This window comes from Pongo pygmaeus, chromosome 17, assembly GCF_028885625.2.
Source record: "Pongo pygmaeus isolate AG05252 chromosome 17, NHGRI_mPonPyg2-v2.0_pri, whole genome shotgun sequence".
Lineage (NCBI taxonomy): Eukaryota > Metazoa > Chordata > Mammalia > Primates > Hominidae > Pongo > Pongo pygmaeus.
In genome coordinates, this window is record NC_072390.2 from 34,571,198 (window position 1) to 34,586,264 (window position 15,067).

The 15,067-nt window shown below is 43.8% G+C and overlaps 1 pseudogene; it reads right to left on the reverse strand.

Annotated features, from left to right (window-relative positions):
* Positions 1-5,741: 5,741 nt before the first annotated feature.
* LOC129018761 (26S proteasome non-ATPase regulatory subunit 8-like) lies at positions 5,742-14,668 on the reverse strand (annotated as a pseudogene).
* Positions 14,669-15,067: the final 399 nt, after the last annotated feature.

Consider the following 15,067-nt stretch of genomic DNA (forward strand, 5'->3'; position numbering starts at 1 on the left):
AGAAAATAGTAGCCTCATTCTGGAAATTGCCCGAACCCAGTTCATGAAAAAAGAACCACCATAAAGGCAGGGAACTCCCTTTGATTGATGAAATCACTAATATCAGAATAAAAATTAGAAATCAGCAGCTATATCATTACTTCTCAAGTGTGCCCAAATATTGTCATTTTAGGGACTAATTATTCTTTTCTCATTATTCTCTTTCTCATTATCATTCTTTTCTCACTAATGATACTTTGTAAAAATACACATTTTGCTTTCGGGTGAGACTCAATATCACTACTTTCATTCTGAATTTTTGAAATGATCTAGAAGCATTTTTATTTTCCCTTAATTTTCCCCAGCGTCATAAGGAATGTCAGATTTCCTTTTGTTGGGCAGCCTTGCCAAAAAGAGACTCTTGAAAGACACGAAGAGAGAGCTGGGAAGGGGAGACACCACGCACATGGCCTAAAGCACATTCCATCTTTTTATTCAAATGCTGCGGCCCATGCACTTTCGCTGTTGTGTCTTGCCATCTGTGTCCTTATTATCATTGGGAAAGAAAAGCAAACTCAGGGTCAAGCAGCTGAATCTTCAGGTGTTAGAACAGTCTGGGTCACGCTTTAACCTTTGATAAAAAAAGGAAAAAGAAAAAATTATATAAAAATAAATATAGAACAGTCCGGGGTCTCCTTTTATATAGCAAACCAATGATCTTGGTTGCCAAGGATACCTTTTCACCACAAATATGTAAAGTAGGCAGACTTTGACAAAAGATTAGCAATACTGAATGGAATCTTATAATGAGGCTGCCTGTTTCATATTGTTTTTCTTACACCTGAGTGTTGTTTTGAAATGGTATTACACTTATAAATGGCATCACAACCCCAGCTTGTTCAAAACTAATTCCAGGAACCTAATAAATCAACCTTAATAAAATCAAATTCTGCAGCCTAACCTGCAAAACTAGAATTACTACAGTTAGCACTAGAATTTTTAGAATTTGTACACAGTTCCAAGTGAAGTCGAAACTGGGACTGAATTTACCACACTGACTGCCTGAAAAGCTAAAATTCACTACATTCTGCTAACTTGAGCTTCATTTCCTGCTGCCTGGTGATGGCCTAAGAGTTCATTCTACACAAAATGAAAAGGAAGAGAGGAGAGAAAATAATTGCAATGCTAATTCTCTTTGTATACATTATATGGACTGTATTTCTTGGACAATGAGAAATGAATCCTTAAAATTGTCAAAACAAAAAAGTAACAAGCTACAACTAGTAGCTTATCAGAAAATTGTCAAAACAAAAGACTAAGGAGCTACAGCTCATCCAGAGCATGCTACCGTTCTGAGAACGTCTACGTGAAAAAAAAAATGGGCATAAGAAAAATGTTAGAAGTCACATAACTCATGAAATTCACATATCAAATAAAAGATTCATCAAAAAACACATTGAGCCAGGTGCAGTGGCTCACACCTGTAATCCCCGCACTTTGGGAGGCCGAGATGGGAGGATCACTTGAAGCTAGGAGTTTCAGACCAGCCTAGACAGCATCACAAGACTCAGTCTCTACAGAATTTAAAAAATTAACCAGGCATCTCCAATCCAGCCTGGGCAACAGAGGGAAACCCTGACTCTCAACACACGTGCACATACACACACATACACATATTGAACAGTATGTCTCTCATACAAAATAGAAAAAAAATAATTCTCCAAAGCGTGAGCATTACAGAGGAGGGCGTTTTCAAGACAATGTAATCAGAATCCCTCCTGAATAATGGAAGTCGGGATTCAGAAGATGAAGAGGCTTCCCTACATGGGACCAGACAGGTCAGCAGCACAGCTACCCAGATCCATCCTCTTTCTATTCCACATCAGTGTCAAGGCCTTCACTACATCTCTCTCCATCTAGCCCAAAGTGAGCCACGCACAGGCTTCCCTGGGGCGCAGCAAGCAACACTTTTAATAAAAATTGAGCCAACATTTAAAAATCGAAAGGTCTTATACAAAACAAAGCCCAGATTTCCTGCTTCTATTAAAATGAGAGGCCACACGAGGTGGGTCACCCCTGTAATCCCAGCACTTTGGGAGGTCGAGTCAGGTGGATCACTTGAGTCCCGGAGTTCAAGACCAGCCTGAACAAAAAAGCGAGACCCCCGTCTCTACAAAAAATACAAAAATTAGCTGGGTGTGGTGGCGCATGCCTGTAATCCTAGCTACTTGGGAGTCTAAAGTGGAAGGATTGCTTGAGCTCAAGGAGGCCGAGGCTGCAGTGAGCCAAGATCTCACCACTGCACTCCAGCCTGGGCAACAGAGTGAGACCTTGTCTCAAAAAAAGAAAAAAAAATCTAATCTGCTGGCAGTGAGCAGCAATCTGCCAGAGCTGTGCCCCCACCACCACCCCCCACCCCCCACCCACCCAACAAACTAGAACAAAGTAACCCTCAGTTTTCCAGACATTTCAAAGACATGAATCCTGGAAGTATCCACATGCAATTCCTCTGTTGAGGTGAAACCTAATCAAACTATGTTTAATCCCTCCAGAAATGAATCCTCTATGATTTGTTTTTAAGATGGAAAGTCAGTAAACAACTGCATTTTCAATATAGGTGCATTAGGTGATATTATGATATCATAAGGTCCAATGGCAAGCATGTTTTCCTTTCTTTTAGAACTTATTGATGTATTTTATTTTTCATAAAAGCCAGGTATGTTATTTACAGTTAGTTCTACACTTATAGACAGTTATTAGAATAAAAGATGAAACATATTTATTATTACACATACACCATATATATTATCAAAATGAGTTTCTAAGTTTTTTGCTTTTTGTTTTTTGTTTTTTGTTTTTTTGAGACAGAATCTCACTCTGTCACCCAGGCTGGAGTGCAATGGTGTGGTCTTGGCTCACTGCAACCTCCGCCTCCCGGGTTCAAGCAATTTTCCCGCCTCAGTCTCTCAAGTAGCTGGGACTACAGGTGCGTGCCACCATAGCCAGCTAATTTTTGTATTTTTAGTAGAGATAGGGTTCCATTATGTTGGCCGGGCTGCTCTCGAGCTCCTGACCTCATGATCTGCCTGCCTTGGCCTCCCAAAGTGCTGGGATTACAGGCATGAGCCACCACTCTCAGCCTCTAAGTTCGTTTTTTTTTTCCTCCTGGCTACAAAGACGCAGAAAACTTTCTAAGTTCTCAAAGACAATAGTTCATTTTCTTTTTTATTGACAATCTTTATAACCACTGTTTCCATTTTCAGTTAGTCCATTTATAAATTCCCAGAAGCATGAAACCAACTCATTTTCTCAGTCACTAAAAGCTTCCTAAGTTTGTTTTTGTTTTTGTTTTTTTCCTAAATTGCTACTTTCAGGCTGGATGTGGTGGCTCACACATGTAATTCCAGCACTTTGGGAGACCGAGGTGGGAGGATCACTTGAGACCAGGAGTTCGAGAACAGTCTGGGCAACATAGCAAGACCCTGTCTCTATTTTTAAAAAGATAAAAATTAATTTATTAATAAATTGCTACTTTCAGCAAAACTCAAAATATCTCCTCTTTTACAAACCAGCCTGCTAAGTATTCTGGGTGAATATGGAAAGTCTGGCATTTAGCTTAATCTCCATAGAAAAGGATAATGCTCTACATTATGAAAAGGAAGGTGTTCTCACTTAACCCAGGATGAATAGGCTTGCCCCGTTCTTCTACCACTGTATTACTTACAATATTAAGCTTCACTTTGAAAACAATGGATTCATTAAATTAATAAATGAGAAAATGAATCACCAAAAAAGGTCAATATAATGCATGATTTATTGTATCACAAATAAATCGGGCCAGGCGCAGTGGCTCATGCCTGTAATCCCAGTACTTTGGGAGGCCGAGGCGGGTGGATCGCCTAAGGTCAGGAGTTCAAGACCAGCCTGGCCAAGATGATGAAACCCCATCTCTACTAAAAATACAAAATTAGCCCGGTGTGGTGGCACATGCCTGTAATCCCAGCTACTCGGGAGGCTGAGGCAGGAGAATCACTTGAACCTGGGAGGCAGAGGTTGCAGTGAGCTGAGATCGCACCACTGCACTCCAGTCTGGACGACAAGAGCGAAACTCCATCTCAAACACACACACACATAAATTGGACACTTCCCATGCTTCAGGTACACCAATTCCAAACACAAAACTCAGCAGCAAATCTTTCTTCTTCTAACCCAGGTTCATGTTTGAAGTAATAACATGAGGGCTGTAGGAATAACTTTTGCCCAAAAGTGCTTCCCCCCAAAGAATACTGAAATTACTTTTCCCATTAAAAATTCTGTGAATGATGATTTATGTTCTTCTACCAGTCATCATTAAAAATAGCTAATTTAAATTTTTATGAAGTAACTCAGAAATCTAACTGCCAAAAACCCTAAAGAGAATGAAGACATATTCCACTTTGAATGACAACAGCTAATGAAATGTTATTCTTCTGTGTAATGAATAGAGCAGCCAAAAGTCTGACACGAGCTATATTATTGGCTTCAGCCTCACACCCAACCCAAGAGGAAGGCTCAGCGCTCCTTGGCTCTGTCCTGATCCTCTGTGGCTTCTCTGGGGGTTCCTTCCTGAATAAGCTCACTCTTGCCCTCCATTCTCTTCAAGCCTACTCTTTTCCAAAAGACCCAGGGGGAACCGACCAGACAGTTTTGTATGAAATTCCTCAAATTCTAACCACAAATGTATTTATGGAATAGACAGAAAACCTGTTGTGGGTTCACGGTGAGGAGAAATGTTACTGTAGGAGGTGGAATTCTAAGATGTCCCCCAAGATTCCTGCTCCCCGGTATACAGGCTCCGTCTCACCCTCTCCCCCTGAGCGTGACTGTGACTTGAGCCTATGACGGGACAGTTGCTCTCACGATTATGTGACATCCTGTGACCACTGGGATTTTGCAGATGTAATTAATGCCCCTTAGCAGCTGACTTTGTTGTGTGTGTGTGTTTTGTGGGGGGGTTGGAGGGTTTTTTGAGACGGAGTTTTGCTCTTGTCGCCCAGGCTGGAATTCAATGGCGCAATCTAGGCTCACTGCAACCTCCACCTCCCAAGTTCAAGTGATTTTCCTGCCTCAGCCTCCTGAGTAGCTGGAATTACAGGCACCCGCCACCAAGCCCAGCTAATTTTTGTATTTTTAGTAGAGATGAGGTTTCGCCATGTTGGCCAGGCTGGTCTCAAACTCCTGACCTCAGGTCATCAGCCTGCCTCCACCCCACAAAGTGCTGGGGTTATGGGCGTGAGCCACCATGTCTGGCCTGTGTTTTTTATTATTACTATTATTATTATTATTATTAAAATTGCTTAATTCATTGCCAACTTTTTTTTAATAGGACACTTCACCCCCTTTGTTGAAAAATATCTGGTACGCTGGCCCAGCATTCCTGTGTGTCCACAGCTGGCTGGAACATCCCCCTACCTGGGGCCATGCTCTCCTGTAGGCCACAGTGCTGCTGGGGCTCTACGGTGGCCATCTGTGTTTGAGAACCTGAGCAATGGCCATCAGACAGAGGCTGACCCAGTTGGAGGGTATTATCTCCATCCCCTGAGGGCCCCAAAACGTATCTATCTCACATATAAGAACTTGGCTCCCCACCATCCCAAATGGGGAGATAAGGGCCTGGAAGACAGAATGTCAATCCACCTTTATTAGAGGAAACCCTGCACTGTAACTGTTTTAAATAACGTATGCCCTGCCCCACCTAGTGCCTGGTGGGCTGCCGGGCGTATTCAACTTGGAATGGTGGTGTCTTCCAGCTTCTGCTGCTGGCTGGCAAAACTGTAGTAGTTGTTGGGGCCCAGGACCCACCCTCACTTCTTGGTGTTGTCCGTCATCTGTTTGGGTGTGTTGAGGAAGAGGATCCGGGTGGCCTTGGTGAAAAGGATTTTCTCATAGGCCTTCTCAATGCACCCAGCCATCTCATCCCTGATAGTGTCAAGCAGGATGTAGATGAAGGTGTAGCTCTTGGCAGGGATGTTACCCTTGGCCAGGAACACCTTGTTGTAGCCGCCCTCCATCAGGTATGGCTCCAGGGACACAGAGTGCTTGATGTAGACATTGGTCTGGACGTCCTTGGCAGGCAGCCACTCCAACTCCATGTGGAACTCAGCCACCTAATCCTGGGACAGCAGGAAGAGGAGGTTGAGGCCCAAGAGCTGGTGTATGTAGGCTGACTTGGGTAGCTCTTAGCAGCTGACTTTCAATCAATCGAAAGGAAAATTATCCTGGGTGGGCCTGACCTAATCAGATGAGCTCTTCAAAGTCCCTGGGCCCATCCTGAAGAAGAGATTCAGAGTATAAGAGAGATTCTTCCACTGGCTTCACAGGAGCAACTGCCATGTTGGAGAGAGGACCTCAGGGCAGAAAACCACAGGCAGCCTCCAGGATATGAGAAGGGAGCCCAGTTGGCCGGCAACAAGAAAGCAGAGACCGCCATCCAACAACCCTTAGGAACTGAACTCTGCCAACAACCCATGAGCTTTAGATGAAGACCCTGAGCTCCAGGTGAAACTGCAGACCTGGCTGAAACCTTGAATTCAGTCTTGGGAGATCTTGAGCCCAGGACCCAGCAAAAACATGCCTAGACTCTTGACCCTAGAAACGTTTTTCCATCTCTGAATGTGATATATCTCTCCATTTATTTAGATCTTCAATGTTTTCAATAAGGTTTGCATTTGGTTTTGTAGCTAATTCTAAATATAACTGGGTTTCATGCTCATTACCAGTCCTTTATGCCACCATCTCACCATCTCTCATTTCTTAAATTCTACATTTCATCTCAATTTTGATTTTTTTTTTAATCTCAGCTCACTGCAAACTCTGCCTCCTGGGTTCAAGTGATTCTCGTGCCTCGGACTCCCGAGTAGCTGGGCTTACAGGCATGCACCATGATGCTCGGCTAATTTTTTTTTTTTTTTTTTTTTTTTTTTTTTGATGGAGTCTGGCTCTGTCCCCCAGGCTGGAGTGCAGTGGCATGATCTCGGCTCACTGCAACCTCCACCTCTTGGATTCAAGCAATTCTCCTGCCTCAGCCTCCCAAGTAGCTGGGAGTACAGGCATGCATCACCACCCCCAGCTAATTTCTGTATTTTTCGTGAAGACAGGTTTTCACCATGTTGGCCAGGATGGTCTCAATCTCTTGACCTCATGATCCGCCCACCTCGGCCTCCCAAAGTGCTGGGATTACAGGCTTGGATGCTTGGCTAATTTTTTGTACTTTTAGTAGAGACAGAGTTTCGCCATGTTGCCCGGGCTGGTCTTGAACTCCTGACCTCAACTGATCCGCCCACCTCAGCCTCCCAAAGTGTTAGGATTACAAGCATGAGCCACAGCCCCCAACCAATTTAGATTTGTCTCTTGATGAACTGGGATATATCAGAGCTTTTGCACATATAGTAACATTTCTTTAGTCTTCTCAAACAGATAACAGTTTGGCCAGGCATAACCTTCTTTAATTGTACATGTTTCTCTACAGGCACTGATGGCATTGATCTGGTTTTTCCAGCATTCATAGAGGTTTAAGCCTCTGTTTTGTTCCTTTCAGGCAACCTGTTTTTATCTGCGTGGGCTTTTACTGCACAGTATTTCTTCTCTATCCATGCAAAAGGGTAAAATTGCACTGAACCAATGGTCATTATGTGGTGCTATGTCACTGTTAGGTGGAGTACACAGGTCTTGGAACACAAAGCATAGAAGTAGTGGCTGTCCCTGCAAGTTTAGAGTCTGCTGGACCCCAGGTCCTGGTTCCCTGAAAGGGTAACACTTCTTCCAAAGAACTAAGTAAGGGGTTCCACTGAATCTAGAGCTTCAACTGCCATTTGGAGCTTCTCATGCTGGTGAATCAGAAAGCAGTGTGGGAGTTATATACTAATAGCAGCAGTTGCCCCTGGCTATCCTGAAGAAATAAGATTGCTCTACCTAATAAAGGCAGGGGAGAGTACATCTGGAACTCAGGGATTCACTAGGCCATCCCTTGTTTCCCTACACAGCAACCACGCATGGCAAGAACACAGGAGTTAAGAGCTCAGGTCCCTCACAGGAAAAGTTCTGGGTTTCCCATTGGACAAGCAATGGAGACTAGCAGAAAGATTAGCCAAGCACGAGGGGAATTTAGAATGGAGGATGAGGGAAATGGTGAATATCAGTTACAATCTGGGTATCAACGCAGCAGAGGCTGCTGTACAGGCATGCTACAGGAAGCTGTAGCATGAGCTTCCTGCCATCCTGTTGTAAGTCTAGTTTTGAGAAATTTTGACTGGTCATCTCAGAGGAATTGGTGACAGAATGCCATGAACCAATTGGGACATGAATGGATCTGAGTGGTACAAATGCTGGACAATAGTGACGCCCCCAATGTGGCCCCCATATCTCCAGTCTCTTAATGCAGCCAGTCTGACTTCCAGCTGCTAGCACCCACACCTCCTACTGCAAGCTGGAATGCCACCAAAATATGCCCATGGAAGCAGACTTCAACCAGTGACTGACAGAAGGAAGCGTACACAAATATGCCCCAGTTTCATTGACTTTCAAGTGAGATAAATCTGAGCTTCCTGGCCAGGTGCGGTGGCTCACGCCTGTAATCCCAACACTTTGGGAGGCAAAAGCAAGCGGATCACCTGAAGTCAGGAGTTCAACACCAGCCTGGCCAACATAGTGAAACCCCATCTCTACCAAAAATACAAAAATTAGCTGGGCGTGGTGGCGCATGCCTGTAATCCAAGCTACTCGAGAAGCTGAGTGGAGATCATGCCACTGCATTCCAGCCTGGATGACAGAGTGAGATCCTGAATCAAAAAAAAAAAAAAAGCAATCTGAACTTCCGTTCTCTGCTGTCTCCCACATCTGTGTTTAGGATTATGCACATACATTGACTTATTTTCCTTCCCCGCCTCACTTCCTCATCACCTACCAGCAACTCCTGAGGTTGCTTCCCATATCAACCACAAACACTCAAATCCCGGTCCCAGTTCTTCTTCTGGAGAAATTCAAACCAAGACACTTGAGCAGATTCAGCGCAAAGCTATTGATGCATCGTGCCACAGCCCTCACTAGCGGAGGCTCCTTCCACGGCCCTGGCAGGGGTCCTAGCAATGTATTCTCGTGGTCATAAGTTTTACAAAATTTGCCACGGAAGATAATTTTGGTTTTAATTTTCTTAATGTGTGCCCTAAATCTGTGTAAGCTCCAGACCTCACAAAACCCAGGTCCGCTCCTGATTATCTCATATTCCATATACTCTACTCACTTGTTTATTTGTTAGTATCTCTCTTCCTTCACTCCAATGTAAGCTTCATTTGGGCAGGAATGTTGTCTCGTTCATTCACTACTCAATTCCCAGTACCTCTGACCACATAGTAGAGGCCAATAATTTTTGTTGAATAAATAAGCGAGTAACCCCCAAATGAATAACGCCCTTTCCTCTGTCTCTCCACATTTGCTCCATCCTCTGATCAGAATCCCCTCTGCCCTCCCTTGAGTGGCTACTCACTCAAGACCTCTGTCAAGTGTCCAAGAATTGCCTGGGTAGAAGTGCAGAGATGAATTTCGGGAAGGATTTACAGCTACCCACAATGCCTATTTCCCTTTCCAAGTATGATTTCTCAAATGTGCCTATTTTGGTTTAACTTCTTATTTTGAGTTTTTTGGATACAACTAGAACAAGCACAATAAATAATCGTCTATCCACCATCTAAATACAGTTGTTAGGCCAGGCACGGTGATTCACACCTATAATCCCAACACTTTGAGAGGCCAAGACGGGCAACTCACGAGGTCAGGAGTTCGAGACCAGCCTAGCCAACATGGTGAAACCTCAACTCTACTAAAAATACAAAAATTAGCTGGGTGTGGTGGCCCAGGCCTGTAATCCCAGCTACTCGGGAGGCTGAGGCATGAGAATCGCTTGAGCCCGGGAGGCAGAAGTTGCAGTGAGTCGAGAACATGCCATTGTACTCCAGCCTGGGCAACAGAGTGAGACTCCATCTCAAATAAATAAATAAATAAATAAAGTTGTTGATCTTTCACCATATCATTTAACATGTATAAAGATAACACATTTTGCATATAAAATATGCATGCAATAAGATATATTTATTTATTTATACATGTACATATAAAATTTTTATTGATGTAAAACAATTTCTTATATTTCTTGACTCATAGCTCGGCTGGGCATTTCCTCTGCTGGACTTCCTCATGTGGCTGCAGTCACCTAGAAGCTCATCTGGGCTGCAAGGTCCAAGAGGGACAAACTCCCATGTGCAGTGAGTGGTTGGTGCTGCTGTTGGCTGGGTGCCTCAGTTTCCCTCCGTCACAGTCTCAGGGGAGGTTCCACAGGGGGAAGGTAAAAGCACAAAGCCTCTTAAGGCCTGGGCTCACACAACATCGCTTCTGGCATGTATTTTTGAAATTGGTTTTATTGAGGTATAATTTACCATGAAATTCATTCATTTGAAGGGTACAATTCAATATTTTTGGTAAATCTACAGAGTTGTGCAACCATCACCACAATGCGGTTGTAGAACCTTTTCTTCACCCAAAAAATACCACCTGCCTATTAGTAGTAAATCTCCATTTCTACCCTCAGCTTCTGAGCAACGACTAATCTACTTACCATCTTTAGAGATTTGTCTTTTCTGGACAGTCCTTATAAATGGAATCATAGAATATGTTGTCTTTCGCATCTGGATTCTGGCTTCTTTTACTTAGCATAATGTTTTTGAGGTTCATCCACACTGTAACATGCATCAGTAGTTTCTTTCTATGGCAGAGTAATGTTTCATTGTATGTATGTTTCTTTTTTGTTTGTTTTGTTGTTGTTGTTGTTGTTGTTGTTGAGACAGAATTTTGCTCTTGTCGCCCAGGCTGGAGTGCAATGGCACGATCTCAACTCACTGCAGCCTCCGCCTCCCAAGTTCAAGCGATTCTCCTGCCTCAGCTTCCCAAGTAGCTGGGATTACAGGCATGCACCACCACACCTGGCTAATTTTATATTTATAGTATTGATAGGGTTTCTCCACGTTGGTCAGGCTGGTCTCAAACTCCCAACCTCAGGTGATCCGCCTGCCTCAGACTCCCAAAGTGCTGGGATTACAGGCGTGAGCCACCGCGCCCAGCTGGATCACATTTTCTTTATTAATCTACCAGTTGATGGACATTTGGATTGTTTCCAGTTTTTGATCATTGCAAATAATGCTACTACAGGCTGGGCATGGTGGCTCACACCTGTAATCCCAGCACTTTCGGAGGCCAAGGCAGGTGGATGACCTGAAGTCGGGAGTTCAAGACCGGCCTCGCCAACCTGGTGAAACCCCATCTCTATTAAAAATACAAACAAAAAAAAGTTAGCCGGGTGTGGTGGCACATGCCTATAAATCCCAGCTACTTGGGAGGCTGGGGCAGGAGAATCATTTGAACCCAGGAAGCGGAGGTTGCAGTGAGCTGAGATCTTGCCACTGTACTCCAGCCTGGGTGACAGAGTGAGACTTCATCTCAAAAAATAATAATAATAATAATGCTACTATGAGTATTCATATACAAGTCCTCGTGTTCACATATATTTTCTCTTGGGTAGATACCTAGGAACGGAATTGCTGGATCATATACCGGAAACATTAATTATTTTCCAGAGTGGCTGCACTGTTTTACATTCTCACCAGTAATGAAAGTTAATCTAGTTTCTGTACATCATCCCATCTCTTTTATTCTAGAACAGACTCCATCTCCCCAATTATTTTCATGAAATTAAGTGTTTTAGGCAACCTGGCTAGTTTCATTGCATTAGTTGATGCAAAAGTCATTGCCGTTTTTGCCATTACTCGGTTTTGGACTTGCTTATGTGGCAGTCACCTAGAAGGTCGTCTGGGCTGGAATGGCCACATGAGCAAGTCCAAAACCAAGTAATGGCAAAAACCGCAATTACTTTTGCACCAACTAATACAATCTCCCATATTCCAGGTTTGACTTTATTTCTTTGTGATATTGTTTGACTTGTTTCTCTATTCCCTGTATTTCCAGGAACTGGAAGTAAGACGTAAAGGCTTCATCTTATTCAAGTTAATATTTACATCAAGAATCATATACTGCCTGATTGGTCCACTATTAGTAATTTTTAAATTGACTGCTGTATTGGGGTAGTAAAAGCCAGATGTCTCCATTTTAAAGGTATTTTTGCCCTTTGCAATTAGCAAGTAACCCATGGGAAAATGCCATGCCTATTGCAAAAAAAAATAGGAGGGGGTGTCTTAGATAACTTACAAAATATTAAAACTGACAATGACAATTGAAATTAAACATGGGCCAGGGACTCATACGTATAGTGCCAGCTGCTCAGGAGGCTGTGGTGGGAGGATCACATGAGCCCAGGAGTTGGAGGCCATAGTGAGCTATGATCATGCTACTGCACTCCAGCATGGGCGACAGAGCAAGACCCTGTCTAAATAATAATAATATTATTATTTTAAAGAACCACGTGTGTACTTAGCTTCTGTCAGGAATCAAGCAGTACAACTGAGCACTCATTTGGCCCTGAATCTTCTGATAACCAAAACAATAAAGCAAAGATATTTAGTTAGAGGGCCAAGTGCAGTGGCTCACGCCTGTAATCCTAGCATTTTTGGGAGGCGAAGGCAGGCGGATCACCTGAGGTCAGGAGTTCAAGACCAGCCTGGCCAACATGGTGAAACCCCATCTCTACTAAAAATACAAAAATTAGCTGGGCATGGTGATGGGCACCTGTAGTCCCAGCTACTCAGGAGGCTGAGGCAAGAGAATCGCCTGAACCCAGGAGGCAGAGGTTGCAGTGAGCCCAGATCGCACCTCTGCACTCCAGCCTGGGTAACAGCGAAAGTCTGTCTCAAAAAAAAAAAAAAAAGATATTAAGTTAGAGGTCTCACCTCCAAATGGAATAAGGTACATGGATTGTTTCATAAAAGTGAACTGGACTTCGGCAGGAATTTCTCACAGGGATGCTTATATAAATACCTCAAATAAGATAGTGAATAATTATTCTAATGTGTATGAAAGCACAGACATTTGTATACCTTCACTAAGGAACCAGCCTTCCATATCTGAAAAGAATGACCTCCTCCACCAAACATCCAGTTTCATGAGGTAGACCCCAAAGAGTGAGAAAAGGAGATACGTGTCATTCCTGCGGGATCAATTAAAGCAGCTTTAGTAACTAGTAAAATGACAGACGTTACAAACAATTTCGCCTAACAGTGTTTTTTTGGTTACTTTTATATTAATATTTCTAAGGGAAACAGGACTAAACACACACACACACACACACACACACACACAGAGAGTCAAAAAATATTTCTAGGATGGGCGTGGTGGCTCACACCTATAATCCCAGCACTTTGGGAGGCCGAGGCAGGTGGATCACCTGAGGTCAGGAGTTCGAGACCAGCTTGGCCAACATGGCAAAACCCTGTCTCTACTAAAAATACAAAAAATTAGCCGGGCGTGGTGGCAGGCACCTGTAATCCCAGCTACTAGGGAGGCTGAGGCAGGAGAATCGCTTGAACTCAGGAGGCGGAGATTGCAGTGAGCCAAGATCACACCACTGCACTCCAGCCTGGGTGACAGAACAAGACTCTGTCTCAACAAAAAAACATTATTTCTGATCATCTAATATATTACAGTCAGATAACAGATACCCTAGAACACTAGACAAATATAACTGCCACAAATCTTCTTTCACATTAAAATTATTCCTTTCTCTCTCTCTCTTTCTCCCTCCCTGTCTCACCAGATGTCACAAGCAAACTTCTGTCAAATGCTGAGTTGCAACCAACTCATAGTGGTGAGTGAGTAAATGCCAGTCTTCTGTGTTGTGAGTAGAAGAAAACACACGTCTTAGGCCCCAGACATGCAGATGGCAGGACTGCAAGTGTTGGGAAAATGGAGGAACGTGATTTATTTTCTTGCCAGAGACAATCGTGTCCTGCTTCCTCAGGGGTGCCACCAGAACCAATTATTTCTCTCAAAAAACAGCTTTGGATCTGCTCAGAAACTCAAAGAGAAAGGCTTTGTTGATAAATCCATATAATAAAACATGGAAGAAACAACTTTGTCTTCAAAGTGCTAAAAGTATAGGTTTTAGAGTCCAGACAAACTGAATTTCAGCTTTATTACTCACTAAGTAGCCCAGAGTTACTAATGTCCCAAATTTTCTGTTTCTACGTCTTTGAACCAGGGAACACACCTATCCCCCAGAGTCATTTTGAAGAATAAAGAAGATAAGGTAAAGAAAGTGCCCAGCACAGTGTGAGCGCTTCAAAAATGGCAGCTCCTGCACCCCAGAGCTCCCAGCGCCTTTCTGCAGCCCAACGGGTGGAGCTTGCGCAGCAGGAAGACCCCAGGAGGCAAGACAGTGGCTCTTTGTGAAGAGCTGAGCAAGCCCTTGACATAAACTCTGCTAAAAGCTGGACTGGAGAAAGGCTTAGGACTGAGGGTAGTGGAGCTTTCCACTGCTTTCCCCATAAATATCTGCCATTTCACCTGCAAATCTTAGGGTAGATGGAACTATTGCCACCTAAGGAAAACCCAATGCACAGTGCATTCCTAGTGCCAGAGCAAAGGGCAACATAGCACGAGGGAGTCACACACCTTCCACTGGCCCAGGCCTCAGCTCCGAGAGGACTTTGGCCATTTAGCCTGTGGCTGGGGCAGGAATGCAGGCCAAGCTGCTGCAAAAGTAGGAAGCGAAGGAGGAAGGGTGAAGTCTTTGGCACAGTAATCTCACTGACGAGTAAAACCTGCCTCGGTGAATATTCTGGGCTCACAATCAAACTAATCACTCCTTTTCCCAGAAGAAAGAGAGAGAGGGGCTGTACCTGCTTCCTCCAACACTGGCCAGAGTGGAGAGGAAGCAGAAAGCCCTCATCTGTGAGCTGTGGTGGAAATTAGGTAGAAGGGCCTGACCCTAGCAGTCCCTTTGGCCATTAAAGGATTCCTGATTGCCTCAAAGCCCCTGGGTTTTCAGTACATTGTGTATTAGTGAGTTTATTAGAATTATTTAGTAATGCCGCCAGGCGTGGTGGCTCACACC